The sequence below is a fragment of the Lactuca virosa genome, chromosome 5 (assembly GCF_052849685.1).
Source record: "Lactuca virosa cultivar CGN04683 chromosome 5, Lactuca_virosa_CGN04683_v6, whole genome shotgun sequence".
Classification (NCBI taxonomy): domain Eukaryota; kingdom Viridiplantae; phylum Streptophyta; class Magnoliopsida; order Asterales; family Asteraceae; genus Lactuca; species Lactuca virosa.
This window is the reverse complement of record NC_136430.1, coordinates 213,089,908-213,106,403: the sequence shown is the minus strand read 5'-3', so window position 1 is coordinate 213,106,403 and position 16,496 is coordinate 213,089,908. Positions and strand designations below refer to the sequence as shown.

Below are 16,496 nucleotides of genomic sequence, written 5' to 3'. Positions count from 1 at the left end.
TTGCATGCATTCAATAAACCATGGTATACTTTAAAAAACTTATTTCATGTTAAAATCACATTTTTAACAATATTCTATATATAAAACCCTGTTTTATATAATTAACGCGATCAAAGTTTTTAAATTAATAACTAGTATTAAGTTATATGGTTTGAGCGCTTTATAACATTTGAAAACCTTTTAATAAAACTTCCTTCTACAAAATAAGGTTTGAAGTTTGATAAGTTTACAAATCTCTATTTTAAAATTATACAATTTTAATCCCGAAATTTTACCAGTTACTAGTTTGAACAATAAAGCTTGTTTTATTGTAAAACTATTTTTAGCATCTTATGTTAAAATGTAAATTTCATTAAAACCAAACTCCTTGTGATGTTTATTTATGTTCAAATATTATTTTGCATTTGAAAAACTAATTTATCAACCATAACATAATAATAATAACATAAACATAAAACAACACAAGCATGCATAACAATTATAACATATGAGCATAAACCAAGCCATTAACTAGTAATAATTTTGTGAGCCATCACAAAATTATCAAGTCCATTCCTAAAGGGACATAAGGGACCTTTATCTTGTAAAGTCTTCATGTGCTCTCACTTGCTTCAACAACTTGTAGCAAGTTTATAAAAATAATTTTATAAAGTTTGAGAAACTTTAATAAAATCAAATTTATAAACTTTTGATCTTTAAAATGGTCACCATCTTCATTCTTGTTACATTTTTATAAAAATAAACTATTTCTAAAACTAATCTATCACTTACAAAAATTAATAAAAGAAAACTATCTATTTAATTATTACATATCATATGAATAAATAAATAATTACAACCATTTTAAATAAATCAACACGTTCAACAACACAAAGGTTCATGGCTAGTTTATGCATATCATACACACACACACACGCACACACACACACAAATATATATATACATATATATATATATATATATATATATATATATATATATATATATATATATATATATATATATATATACACACACTCAAAAATATATAAAATAACTCTTTGTTTTTCTAAGACAACTTTTATGACAAAAAAGATGCATGTAAACTTTTGGCCAAAAATAACAATTATAAACATTTTAAAGTTGTCATAGAAAATATGTATGAATTTTTCTTGAAAAGAGAAAATCATCCATGTTTTCCAAAAACAAAGAATTCATCAACTAAAGAAATAATCTAACTAATCTTGCAAAAATGGCTCTGATACCAACTGTTGGGGTTTTATTCAAAAATTCGGTTTCACAACCGGTAAAAAAGACAATGGAAGTTTTAAATGTTGAATAAAACTAAAACTAATTTACCTACCAAGGATTATTTTGCAAGAGTTAGAAAGATTAAAACAACCATGGAAGGGAAAGCATAACAACCTTTGAAGACTTTGATCCTCATGGGAGGTTGGAAGTTGATGAAGTGTGACATGAAACTCTAAAACAAGAGTTCACTACAAGTATCCACCAAGCAAGAGTAGAACCATCAAAACATGCTAGTATTCACTTGCAATTTGTTGTTCATAATCCTTTGAAATATATACCAAATATATGTTCAAATATGAAGCAACAAAGGGAAATTCTTTGAACATCAAGTGCAAAAGAATGGAGGAGAATAGGAGCTTGCAAAGCTCGAAATTTGGCAGCCCCTTTGAGAGCACTTATGCTCACGGTTTTGGCTTCAAAGAAGAAGGAGAATGAGACTTGCAAGAAGTGTATCAAAAACCCTTCCATGCTCTCTCTTATATAATGGCCAAAAATTGAAAGGAGACCATAAAGTAAAAGGAGAGACAACTTTGTCCCAAGCATGGCAAAAGAAGACCATGTTTGTGCTTTGGCCTGTCTTCGTGATTAGGACTGTTCACTATTCGGATAAAACTGAATTATCCAATTGGACTATTTGGTTCGGGTATTCGGATTTTTGGATTGGTTTTCAACAAAACCGAATTATTATTTTTGATTTCGGATTGGTTTTGATTTATAAAATAAGAACCGAATAGTCCAAAAAAACCGAATAAACATTTATTATTTATCTATTTATATTATATATCTATAGTTATTTATTAATTTTGTAATTTATTTTTTTTAATAGGTTCAAAACGTTTCACCCGTTAAAAAAAACATTAATATGCATTTTCTCTCAAAAGTTTTCTATCTACAAGATATTTAACTAAAATATATCTTCGTATTAGTTGTTTATAAATTTCAAATCACAACTAAATAATTTGTTTTTGCTTCTTGTGTAAAGTTGGGTAATATTATATTTATATGTCGTTTTAAAATGTTTCGGTTTTTGAAAACCGAATTATAAAAACCGATCCAACCGAATTGTAATTGGATCGGATCGGATCGGATTTGAATTTAGTTTGCACTATTCGGATCCATATTTTGAAAACCAAAATCAATTTGGATTCACTTGATTGGATCGGATCAAACCGATCCATCCAAACGAACACCCCTATTCGTGATACGATTCCGGGTTTTTATTTCAGCGGTTTCACTAATAAGGACACCGCCCCTCCAAAAGCCCAACATTCAGTGGCGAGTTCCCTTTATAGTAAAATTATCCAAGACATGGAAGTTCAATTCGACATGACGATTAGGCATAAAGAAATTTTTGAGTGTCTAAGGGCCCCACATGCTCAGGATTTTCTTATGACTATTCCTATTGACAGTCTTGGCTAGCATATGTTGCCAGTGGAATATCATGCCATCCTCAAGTGTCATCTTATGATCCCTTTATTTCCGGTTGACGAGACTTGCCCTGTTTGTCGCAGGGTATGCTTGGACTCCTTTGGGGAGCATGCAGTTCATTGTAAAGAGCTCTCGGGTTTCAAGTACCGACACGATCTGGTTAGGGATGTTCTTTTCGACATATTTAGGCACGCGGGGGTTTCTGCTAAGAAAGAGGCACCTGTGAATTTTCTGACTGGCCCATTGGAAGGAAGATCAACACTTAGGCCAGCTGATGTTTTAGTATTTGGATGGGTTGGAGGAAAACATTCATGCGTGGACCTAACAGGGCTTTCCCCTCTTGTGAGCTTGGGGAGTGGGGTTTTCACTGTGGGGCAAGCTGTTTTAAAAGTTGCATCCAATAAAGTGGCAAAACATGAAAAAGCGTGCATGGAAAATCAACACACGTTTATACCCTTTGAATTTGATACTTTCGGTTTCCATACGGCAGAAGTTGTGGAGCTACTCAATAGGGTTCAACGGGTCATGCATATTAATGTTATGACTCCAAGATCTATAGATGTTGTTTTTAAAAGAATTAGTTTTGCCATCCAAAAAGGGGTTGCGGCACAGCTTGTTGCTTGTTTACCCGCTACGTCTATGTAAAACTTTCTTCTTTATTAAGAATATAAGTTTACTCGTAAAGAAGACAAAAGTTGTCTCATGGCTAGTTTATATATACATATATGTTATCTTTACAAAAATCAATCATTTTTATAAAGAATTCCCAACATATATATCTATACTACATTATAATGCATTTATAAATGTGGGCTCCATAAATTTTAAGACTTTTGTCTTAAAAACAAGGAGAAGGATTACCAGCATTCGGATGAAAAATGAAAGCCTTTGGATGAAAAATGAAAGTTCTAGATAGTGATCCGTGTGAATGCCTATCAGCCAATCAAAAGTAAAACAAACTCAATTTTAAGAGTGGCTTGGTTACACAAAATCTGAACTTACAAAAATGTGCATCAGGTACACGAAACCACACATATCACCCCATGGGTCGTTGATCCGTAGCTTTCATCCAACGATTTAAACTGAAAGGACACGGATCGTCATTCTTGTTCGTCTACATATCTCCTTATAACCCTCTTCAAATTCATGTCCATATTTTCGGCATCTCTAAATCCCTTCTCCCTCTGTCAATCAAAAACTAACAGCCGATACCAACACCCTTCGCCCCTACGACCAAATTTTTTTGCTCACTTCATATCTCCGCCGTTTCTTCCCATTCAGCATTTTCAATCTTAGTCGGCGTCAATACCAGTTGTCGACACACTGATACCTCACCAGTCTGCCATGACGAAGCACCGCCACCTCTTCCACTACCTTCGTCACACCGAGATCCTCTCTCTGTTCGTCGTCGTTACATATCTGGAAAAACTCTAGATCTAAAAGCCGAACAACTTCTACACTACCTTCACCACCACTTCGCATCTGTTTCTTTCTAATCATCATGTAGGTATGTAATATTTGTATCTTTTTATCTACAAAACAAAAACCAACCAAGGGTAGATTCGATTTAGTGTCCACCAGTTCTGTTAGGTTCAGATTTCTACTTCATATATGTTTTTTTTACTCTTTTGTGTTCTAACAAGTATTATTCCTAAGGAGTGTTTTTAAGTTCTCACAAGTTCCTATATTATTCATTCGTGTTCTCACATGTTTGAGTTTTCTCCGTTCAACCAAGAAAAGGCTTTTAGGTTTATGGGGAACAAGAAGCTGGAAAAAGATGTGTATACCCTGATGTTTTGACAACATCTGACTGTATGCTTGGTTGGTGATGAACTTTTGGTTATGTCCCTTTTATGTTCCATTTGTAAAACACAGATAAAGAATGTTGCACAGTTTTAATCAGAGATTGTATGAATATGTGTTTAGATAAATTTTTCTGTGTAGACCCGTGTTCGTAAAGAAATCTTTGGATAGATCATTATGTGCATCCGGTATTTGAATCTTCATATTCTTCTGATAGATTTATGTATTTATTGCATCTTAATAGATGTTGAGCAATAGTTTCATCCATATGTGAATGTATGATTTTTTTTCTTCATACAATCGATTTGTTTTCATTTGTTTATGATTTTAAGTTAGGAACATTTTTTTATCCAGGTGTGAATGGAACATTGGGTATTGTCATTTGTATACCTTCAAATCTTGAAGATTTGAACTTTTATCAAACTGTATTCATCTATTTCCGGTCGCCCTTAAAAGCATTGTAAATGCATTACATTGTTCCAACATTTGTTTCAAAGTACAAGTGTTTGAAATTGAACAAAGGGGGAAGAAGTTCTCTCTTCATTTAGATTTAAGTTCTTTGTAGTAATATATGTGCATATTTGTGTTTATGATGAAGGAAAGATATGAGCTTCCTTACATGAGTTGTATTATTGTATATTTGAGTTTGGAATCACTTTCATCTCTTTCAGATTTGAAAACAAGACGAGGGAAAGAAAGAGGACCACGAAGAGGAGAGTATGAGACTGTATTAGGTTTCCGTATATGGTATGAAGATGTGTTTTCGGATCTACATTAAGAAGTGTTTTAAGATCAGGATATAAAAAGGGTTTTAGATTTAAATGAGATCCGAACTCTGTTTTGTTTTTTTTTTTTGTTTGTGATATAAACTGTACATTTTCTTAGGTTTCATAGTTTTAGTGATGTTAACTAGATTTTTTATGTGTTAGTAAATCTAACGTAGGAGTGTTAGATGAATTTGTGTGATGTTTTGTTTGTATGACTATGTTCCGATTGTACGTGTACATAATTATCTAAATTATTCCATTTAGTTTTTGTATATTAGTATTTGGATCTTGAAAAATTAACTCTTAATATTTGGTTCTATTTCTTAAGTTAAAAAATAAAAGATGACATTTGAATATTTGTTTGTATTTGTCACAGGTAAAAAACAGAAAATTGCATTAACTCTACGTTGTGCATGATATATTTTGAGAGATTTAGTATATAATATTTTTTTTGTTTATATGCTTTGAGACAATGATATTTTTTGAAAAAAAATTGAACTATCTATTTAGTTATATTTAGGATTAATAATAATTATTAAACTTTATAATTTTAAATTCAGTAGATCTTTTATTTCCTTTAAAACACATATTGTTTGACACTCTATTTATTATATTATAAGTTATTGAAATACATTGGTATATATTATCATATGATAATATATGAATAATTTTTTTATCAAATTTTATTTTGTGATACGATTTATATGTATATATGATTTCTTTTTATTTAGTTAATATGTAGAAATGATGAGATTTAGATAAACATCCAAAAATATAAAAGCAATTCTATTTATTTATGTATTTAGTAAAACCAATCAATATGGTTCATTATAAAATAAAAAAAGTTTATGGTTCATAAGCAGTTTTATCATTTATGTTATTTTAAATTATCATTATTATTTTTTTTATGTTAAATTATAATTTAAAAGATATCGATTTAGATCTTTATGAACAGTGCAATGGTTAATTAAATGTACATTGTTTTTGTAAATGATGAAGATAAACCTAAGTTAAAACAAAGAAGTCACATCTCTTTTAAATGTGTTTGAACTTTGAGTACCATACCATATACTTATTTCTAGTTTCTTTTATGATTATTAATTAAATATTATTTAGAATCATGTTGCTTGGGGTTTGAAAATTGTTATGTACGACTGTCATAAAATACGAATGTAAGACTAAACTTTGTACGTCAAAATGTACATACATAGAATATATAGATACATGCAGATTTGCTAATGTAAAGTGTGAAAGTTGTTAAAAACACTTTACTGCATATCTTTTTACCAGATCTTGATACCTACTAATCCTGATACTACTGTCCAATAAATCTCATCACAAGAATCGATGAATTTCATTTTCTGTCAGAATTTAAATATAAAATGCTAGATACGCTAAGATCACTACATGGTCATGTTATTCGATAGTTGGTGTAAAAAACAACATATATTTTTTTTAACTAAAAATCATGTACTTTTAAAACAAAATAACAATGTACTTTTATTTTAACCCAAATAATAACGTCTGTCGAAAGGAAACTATACACTGAAAAGATACAATTTAACGAACGCCAAAATGAAACTAATATCCGGCTGAAAACTAATTGTCGGAAAGAGGCAAATCGTCGCCGCCGCATCGCGCGGGTACACCACTAGTATTTATATAACTAGTCATATATAAATATCTTATTTTATATAAGACTATCTTTTATATAAATTGTAACTAACTTATTTTATATAAAACTATCTTTTGTATAAATTGAACTATATATATATATATATATATATATATATATATATATATATATATATATATATATATATATATATATATATATATATAACTTATAAATAATCATATTTTATGATATATTTCATAAGTTGTTATTTCTCCAATAAATATTATTTCCACAAATAATAAATTCTCAGTTAGGAAAATATCATTTCCATGAAATAGTAATTTTCCAATTAAATACAAATATTGATATATTTATCTTATTCTCATTCTCACTTTGGTAATTGGTGCAAAAATAACTCTACTCCCATTATATATATATATATATATATATATATATATATATATATATATATATATATATATATATATATATATATATATATATATTAAATCCAAAGGATCTTAGTAACATTAATTTTTTTGATTTTAGGTTTTTGCCACAAATGTTTGGTGCATTTGATATTTTTTGTCCCTAAAATCAAAACTTTTACATTTTTATGTTTTGATTAAGTTTTTATGACTTTAGGTTTTTGCCACAAATCTTTAGTGACTTTGGCACTTTTAGTCCTTACAGTCAAAAGTTTTACATTTTGGTGTTTTTGCCACAAAGCTTTAATGAATTTGACACTTTTCGTCCTTGTAGTCAAAACTTTTACATTTTGATTAAAAAACACAAAAAAACCTCTTTTAGAATTTTGCTACTATATTTACCCAACTTTGGCAACTTTAAAAAGCGGCGGAGCCGCGTGTCCTTTTCTAGTTGCTCATCAAATCGAGACCCAAGGAAAGTTTCAATATTCTCCACTACATAGAGTGACGCAGAACCAATGACTCGGACATCTCTACAAAGAAGTGTTATGTGCTTTGATTTCTAGTAATTTTATTTCATGTAATAAAAGTGTGTCCAATTTTTATTCTAACTAGGTGGGGGAGCTCCGCCTTGCAGGGGTCGGATGCGACAATTTTTTCCGTTGTTTGTTCTTTGTAAATGTTATTTGATCAACTATTTGTTTATAGTTTGAGTGTTGTTATGGGACAGTAATATTGTTTGGTCATGAATAACTTTTTTGTTGTCGGATAAGCTATTTATTGAAATTTATACTTCATGGGTTTATCCTTTGGTTGATGGGATCGAACTGGAGAGCCGGATTCCACAGATCAAATATTTCATGGGTTTTTCCTCATTAAGTGTTGTCTAAGTATAACATTGGCTACCTCAAAAGACATTTGATAAAATGACAACACACGTATCAGATAAAAGCAAAGTCACCACAACAAACAAAAAAAAACAAAAAAGAATCAATTTGTTGATCAGTGTGTGTTACAGCAAAGTCACCACAACAAACAAAAAAAAAACAAAAAAGAATCAATTTGTTGATCAATGTGTGTTACAGTATGCTAATAAGTTCAATCGTGGGCTTTGTTAGATTCCATAAGCCCTGAGAAAAGAAAAGAAAAAAAAACATATCAAAACTTTGAAAAACAAATAAATACAGTCAAGAAATGAAGGCCAATAATTTATCATACCACGTTTTGAACATCTATAACAGAAATTTGACAGATTTTGACAGCAATGATACAATTAGTAATCTAATGATATTTTGTTAACTAAAGGCAGATCAGAAAATCAAAATTTTATAAATAGCCATAACCAAAACACAAAATTGACAGTAAACTGAAATTCCTAACTATATAACATAATAGTAAACTCAACTTCTTAGCATTTACCTTCCAAATACCACTGTAGCCTCAAATCTTTAAGTTTTCCTCAAAATCTTCAAATTTATGAACCTCCTGCATAAACAAATAAACTACTATAAAATACGGTTACATTCAAATCAAATATAAAAACATAAAACAAACAACTATTGAAAGCTAAGGCTTTTATTAATCTCAGGCATCCAAAGAAACTAGAGACATTATTTCAAATAATAGAAAGTAGTAGTTTGTCATGATAATAACTAAATAAATAATAAATGTATAAATTAAGATATAAAAGACTAACGATAAGCTCCTTTTGCATCCGGAAGAATCAGAAACATGAATATTTAAGTTAGAGGGGACACTTACCATGTACACGCTTTGATTCTTAATGGATTAAATGGTCAAATGATATAAAAATTTAGAACGAAATGGGAGTCATATTCAAATAATCGAAAAAGTACGTTGGTATTTTTTGACAAACATAGATTAGTAAAATAAGACACAAAAATGAAATTTAAAGACACAAAAACGAAAATGGTCATTTTAATAAAGACAATAATTACAAAGAAAAAATGGTTTCTATTTTACTTACTTTAAAATTGTCATTTTGAGAAAATGAAAAAATATATGTACTTAATTGGTCAAAATGACGAAAAGAAAACAGTTCAGATTCATTCTTTCGTACTTGTAATCCAAGTTTAAATAAACCAAAAGACATTTTTTTTGTCTAACTTGATTGAAATTAACAAAATAACCATAATAGAAAATTTAACCAAAAAAAAGACTTTTAAATTGTCAAAATAAGCATTAACGGTTTGGATGCTCGTTTTTGTTCCTGTAATACAAAGTTTATATTATACAAAATACTAATTTAAGTTGTCTTCATTGATTTAAATGAGCCAAATGATAGAAAACGGTATAAGTTTGACCTAAGTGACGAAGATAGCCTTAAATTTGATGTGTTTAAGGTTATAGAATTATGACCTATAAGATATCAAACTGAAACTCAGCTGTTATTTTTTGAACTTGAACATAGTTTCTCAATTGAGGTTTATTTAGTACAATGGTATAATAGAAAAAGAGTGGATTCTCTACCTCTTCTCAGATGCGTGCTTTCATGTGGATATCATCTCCGTTGTCAAATGCTTCCCATGTGTAGGGGCAATGTGGTCCTGAAGCTGTAGAAAAATTGGTTTTATTAATATAAAAAGTGTGCAGGGGCAATATGGTCCTAAAAACGAAAAAAATATTTATTTTTTTAAGCGCCTACAATCCATCTGGAATAAGGTGATTACGTGATAATCAACCACCAAAACCGTAAAGAACCCATTAAAATCGCTAAAACCAACCTGTATTTTCAGAAAACGTCTGTAACTTAGTAGTGCTTGCCTCCTGTTTCTGCAATAGAGACACATGGTTGGAGACCTGTGACCACCAAAGCATCAGATAAGTGTGTGATAAATGGAGGTGAGCCATCGTTCGGATAAAGAGGGTAAAACGGTAAAAATAAAGAGATACCTTTGTAGTAAAAGGTCTAACATCAGCTTTAATTTGTCTTATGAGATTAGTTTCAACTAAAAGAGCCCCACCTAAAAAAGATCCTATAAATTCCAGAGTGAGATAAAGATATGAAAATAATTATAAAATAAATAAATCAGAAAAAAGATAAGATTATTTACATACCTATAAGGAGGGGTTATTTTTTTCTCATTAAAAGGAGAATAACCACTTCTTTCACTGTTCCTAACCAATACGGGTCTTTGTGTGTCTACTAAATGGATGCTTCATACTCACTGGTAAGCTTTCTTGATCACATCTGAAAATGAAAAAAAATCTAAACTCATATTAAGCCATGACTTCTCGGAAAACAAATCATATGTCTCATTGAGGCAGTTTACCAAACATGTTAATTGCAAGTATGCAAAGCATGAACGAATAAAAAAAACATACCTGTATAAACGGTGATGTTTTTAGAGATTTAGGAGTCATGTAGAAAAAAATGTTAATAATGCAAGATTATAAGTTTAAACTGATAATTATTTGTAATTTTGTTACATCTAGAAACTAAAAAAATGAGTAGCACCCAACAAAATCTTACATCTGAATCCACAATAGTTATCTGTTCTGTGTCATCTTCCTTAAAAGGATGATAAAAGTCTGTAAAAACAAAAACCAGTTATATCTAAATATATTAAACTTCTTCTAATAAACAATATTGTACGTACTCAACCAAACTAAAGTCACCTGTCAGCTTCCAGAAAGTAAAGAGCAACCGCTTGCAACCAAAACATTTTTACACATCAAACCAAAATTATATACTAAAAAAAACATTGTTGGTAATCATACTTTTAGTGACATACATGGCACGCTGCTTTCTCCAAATGACAAAAAGTTTTTTCATCCGTGTGATCCATGTAAATTTGGAAAAAGAAAACGGTCAGTACATCTTATTGGAGGACTCTGGGTGAGGGGGTTGGTGGAGAGACGAAAGTTGACCGGGTCAAAATATTTGAGTCGGTGATGGACAGGGATCAAAGTTATTAAAAGAAGAAAAATAATGGACCGAAAGTTAAAAAAAAAAAAAAAAGGAAAATAAATTCCCAAACAAACAAAGGTTAAGTAGATTGACGTAGTTAATAACTTCAGTTGAACTAATTGAAGAAATATCACAGTGTCAAAAGCTAAGATCTCCAAAATGCACTCAGATCCATCAAAACACACAACACAATTTTGAACTAAAATTGGAATACCTTAGATCAGCTCTTCTAAAATTTCTCATAAAGCATCCATGGATCTGATTTTGAAGTAATTTGTCTGAAACACAAGGAAAAAAAAGTGTAAACACTTTAATCACACGATTTGTAAGGATATTTGACATGCTCTGTAAAATATTCTTGTGTATTCAACAACGGGCGTCAACAATGATTTGACATACCAATTCCCCAAGCCGCCTTTTCACTATACTGTTTGAGTAAATCAAACTTAGAATATATATATATATATATATATATATATATATATATATATATATATATATATATAAGTTGATTGTTGACTTTGTTAATTTGTGTGGAATTAGAGAATGAAGAAGTATGACAGCAAAATTCCCATATATGGTCTCTTCCTTCAACACACAGACGCCCAAACCAAACAAAAGAACCACATGAATAAACAGGAAGAAGAACCTGAAATCTTTTGGTGACGATTTGAAGCGTAAAAGCAACTTTCCTAAAATTATTCCAACACCGGTGGTATTTGGGGACTAAGGGTCAGGGGCCGCCATTCCTGGCGGCAGGCGAAGCTCCTCCGGCGAACGACGCACAAGCAAAATTTCAATGTTTCACATAGTATGCTTCGTGATGACATAGGGGTTGCTGATGATATAGACGGAAATGGCCACCTGAGTTGTGGTTTGCATGACCTAGATACGATGTTGCAAACTGAACATCGATGAAAAGAGTCGGAGGGGACGACCTGAGGATTTCTTCGCAATATCCAACCCATTATGTCTTCAAGGCGCGTCAATAAATGAGTCGAGTGGTCCGATTATTTCCCCTTTTCTTCTTCACACTGGAATCAGAGGTCTCTTCCCCGTCGATCTCCTCCAATGGAAAACAATTTCGTCATATATGAAGAATATTACAGATTTTTGGATCTGAATAGAAACTATCAATTCTAGGGTTTCATGTTTACCTTGAAGATCATTCCATCGGTGGTTCCTGCTGCTTAACTGGAGTAAAATCCGACCAGCACCGTCCTCTACCTAAGCGGGAGCGGTTCATACCTCAATACCTGCTGTAGAAGAATGCGAACCGGACATAGAACACATAAATAGTGTAACAGTGAGATTATTTGAGGCGGAGGCAGGCCGATGGTGTTTTTCTGTAAGAAGCGGAGGCGAAACAGTAACAATGGAGAACCTGGGGAGACGATGAAGAAAGAGATGTGTATGAAGAGAGAGGTAAGGAAGAGAGAGGCGGTGGAAAATTTCAGATGTCGCTAAGATAAACATCAACAAATCCGACGGAAGATGAACGACACGTGTCCACAAAGAATACGGATATTGACATAAAACGACCCTAAAGACGATTTGAACACACATACACATAAAGGGGACCATTCTTGCCAAAAAAAACTCCACTTCACTGTTTCGTATCTTCATCGTCTCTCCAGGTTCTATTTGGGTTTATCCATATTATTTATATATATATATATATATATATATATATATATATATATATATATATATATATATATATTAAATCCAAGGGAGCTTAGCAATAGTATTTTTTTTACTTTTAGGTTTTTTGCCATAAGAATTTAGTGAATTTGACATTTTTAGTCTCTAAAGTCAAAATTTTTACATTTTTATGTTTTGATTAAGTTTCTGTGTCTTTAGGTTTTTGCCACAAATCTCCAGTTACTTTGACATTTTTAGTTCTTGCAGTGAAAAGTTTTACATTTTGGTGTTTTTGCCACAAATCTTTAATAAATTTGACACTTTTCGTCCTTGTAGTCAAAATTTTTACATTTTGACATAAAAAACACAAAAAACCTCCTTTTGAATTTTGCCACCATATTTTCTCAACTTTAACATTATTGTCACAACACTCTTAGATTTTATCCACCAATGTCCCTTTTTTTGGTTGTACAAATTTTAGGGGGTGTCAACTTACTCCCCTATTTGTGGTGATTACAATTTCAATACATATCTTTTAAAATTTGCCGATTTTTCTCATAATACCCCAAAAACGGCATAGCCGCGGGTTATTTACTCGTTAACATGAAAATACGATGCTATCTTAAAATTTTGTACACTTTCGAGCCAATGTTTGTACTTAATTCAACAAAGATATTAAATCCTTCAAATGCAATCATGAAGATGAATTCGAAAACTCCACCATCTCTTAATTATATATATATATATATATATATATATATATATATATATATATATATATATATATATATATATATAGGGCTAGGTTAATTTGTTTCTTACATTTATTGTGTGTTTGAATGCACTAATAAGAATTTAGTAAATTACATAAATATTTAATTAAATAAATATGTATATTAAATGATATCCATAATTATAATTCTCTTTTTATGGAAACTAATTAAATCTGTCATTAATGTCAGCAATAACATTCTTTCAGAATGAATTCGCATCTAGGTTTTTATATATGAGTTCGTATTTTGTTTCAGGACACACTCACTTAAAATACAATAAAATTGCATAGAATATGAAAAACGAGGGTGTGTTCTATCTCATTCTGCTGGAATACACTCTTATTCTTCTAGATATGAATTCATTCTGAAATAATATTATTGTTGACATTAATGACGAATTTAATTAGTTTCCATAAAAATGAGTTATATGTATGGATAACATTTAATATACATATAATTAATACTAAATTCTTATTGGTGCATTCTAGCACACAATAGATGTAAGAAACATTTGAACCTACATATATATATATATATATATATATATATATATATATATATATATATATATATATATATATATATATATATAGTTAGGTTCATATATGAACTATAAATATTGTGTGAACGTATGACTAATTTTAGACCAATCAATATATTAGGGTAATTTTGGAATTTTATATATAATTATTTTAATAATTAAAAAAGAAATAATATATATGTTCCTTAAATCATGGGACAGTTATCTTTTAAGCCTAAATACCCTTTTTTTTACTTAGTTCTTGAAGACATCGTCTTCTTTCTCCACAACAAATATCATCGGCTTTACTTCCTTACCCCTCCTCACACATACTGTTGTTGCTTCTTCCCCCTCGCACACCGACCACCGTCATCTGCTTCTTCTCTTTCATTGCCGCCGATCAAGATAATAGCAGGTACACTTATTTATTTTTTCTTTTTTCTTTTGGCTGAAATTGTATTTTTTTTTTTTGCTTCTTCTCGTGATTTCTTCTCCTGATTTCATGAGAAATCAAGATTTACTGATTATTTAGAGTTTTTATTTGGAAGTCCATCAATTATGTATTTGTATTCGGAAGTAGAAGGGACGACTCAAGCGTGGCGAAGGAGAAAAAAAGAAAAAAAGAATATATCATGCTTAATCTGAGAGGTGATGAGAGAAAAAAGATATCACGTTCAATGGAGAAACATTTGTTGTGAATGTTATCCCACCAGGTAAATTGCCTTTAATTCTATTTTCAGTTTCTTTGTTCCTTACAATTTCACAATCCAAAATGATTTAATTTTTATGCCAATTTTATTGGGTTCGATACTTTAATATGTTAGAGTGTTTTTTCCTTTTTTTCTACACCAGTAACGTAACAGAGCAGAGGAACATAATAACAAGATGTAACATGTGAGCTTTTATCTGAATGCACTCCAACTGTTTGTGAAAATGTCAAGATAAGTATATTGTCACTGATATATCTCTGTTGTGGGCATTTTCATTTACATTGAATTCCAATTACACTCTGTCAATATGGTATTTCGAAAGAATTTATGAACATGGTTTATTGCAAGAAGCATGATTTCAAAAGTTATCAAGAAAACAACGCATAAAGACTAAAATCTTATCCTGGAGCCTGATTTGGTCCTATATAATGTTGTATGAGAGTTTTTTAAAATATTTATAGTTTAATTTTGTAGGGTTTGTTGCTTATATCTATGACAATTGAAATTCATAGATTAATGAAAGTGAATTATATTTACAATCACTCTCTTGTGATCAATATTATGGTTGTTTTGCTGCGTGCTCAAACCATGGTTTTCATGTATATAACCATGGTTCTTATTTGATTTTTCTTTTTGCTCTCATTTTTTTTGTATCTTATGATATAAATATTTACATTCTTGCATAATAAGAATCATTGGCTTGAATATATGTTTGTATAATAAGAATCATCGACTTTTATGTATTATGTTTTCCAGTACGATTATTTGTTAATCATGACTTAATTGATTTTATTTATGTAGTTTGTGATATAAAGAATCAACATGGAAGTCGACATCATCATCTTCTGCAACATCTACAAGAACAACCACACAGATTGATTGACAAAAAAAGAAAAGATCTAGTCACACCTTGATTAACCGTGATCACTATCCCTGTATGCCAAAAATCAGTGATTTTTTACACAATTGTTGCGAATTATATACGTAATTTCCATTGGTTTCGTGATTACAAATTGTAAATCATATAATCGTTTTTAATGGTTTCACAAGTTTGATTTTCATTTGTTCTCATATCGAGTTTACTCTTTTAGACGGAAGTTATAGATTGTTGAATTTTGTACTTGTAATCAACACAAGTTTGATTTGTAGTTAGTCAGATTTTGTACTTGTAATTTACATTCTTCTTTTATTTTGATGTATTATTCTTAGAGAATGTATCATTCTTAAAGAATGTCTTTTATTTTTTAAAGAATGTGAAACTGTTCTTAAAGAATGTCAGATATGTGTTTGTAATTCGTGTCTTATTCTTCAAGACATGTTAGTTGTACACTTGTAATTCATGTTTTATTCTTAAAGAATGTCAGGTATACACTAGTAATTCATGTTGATTCTCTAAAAATGAATTATGATTCTCTAAAAAGTAATTATGATTCTTCAAGAATGTGCTACAATTATATTTATTACATATTTGATTATCATAAGAACATTCTTTCAGATAAATTCTTGCAATTAACAACCATTTTCAAAGAATTGTGATTAAAGGTTTTCCATATAGTTGGTTATCTTGTAATTTTTAACCAAAAT

At 30.2% G+C, this 16,496-nt stretch overlaps 1 long non-coding RNA gene across 2 annotated transcripts; it reads right to left on the bottom strand.

Moving 5' to 3' along the window:
- Positions 1-8,299: 8,299 nt before the first annotated feature.
- On the bottom strand, positions 8,300-12,683 carry LOC145116391 (uncharacterized). Of its 2 annotated transcripts, XR_013712051.1 has the most exons (9): positions 12,423-12,683; positions 11,915-12,328; positions 10,974-11,543; positions 10,413-10,886; positions 10,248-10,330; positions 10,079-10,154; positions 9,825-9,907; positions 8,754-8,819; positions 8,300-8,464 (listed from the first exon to the last, which is right to left on the bottom strand). It is a non-coding gene; the product is annotated as an uncharacterized LOC145116391 (long non-coding RNA). The 2 variants fall into 2 exon arrangements; XR_013712050.1 differs by having other exon boundaries at positions 10,413-11,543.
- Positions 12,684-16,496: the final 3,813 nt, after the last annotated feature.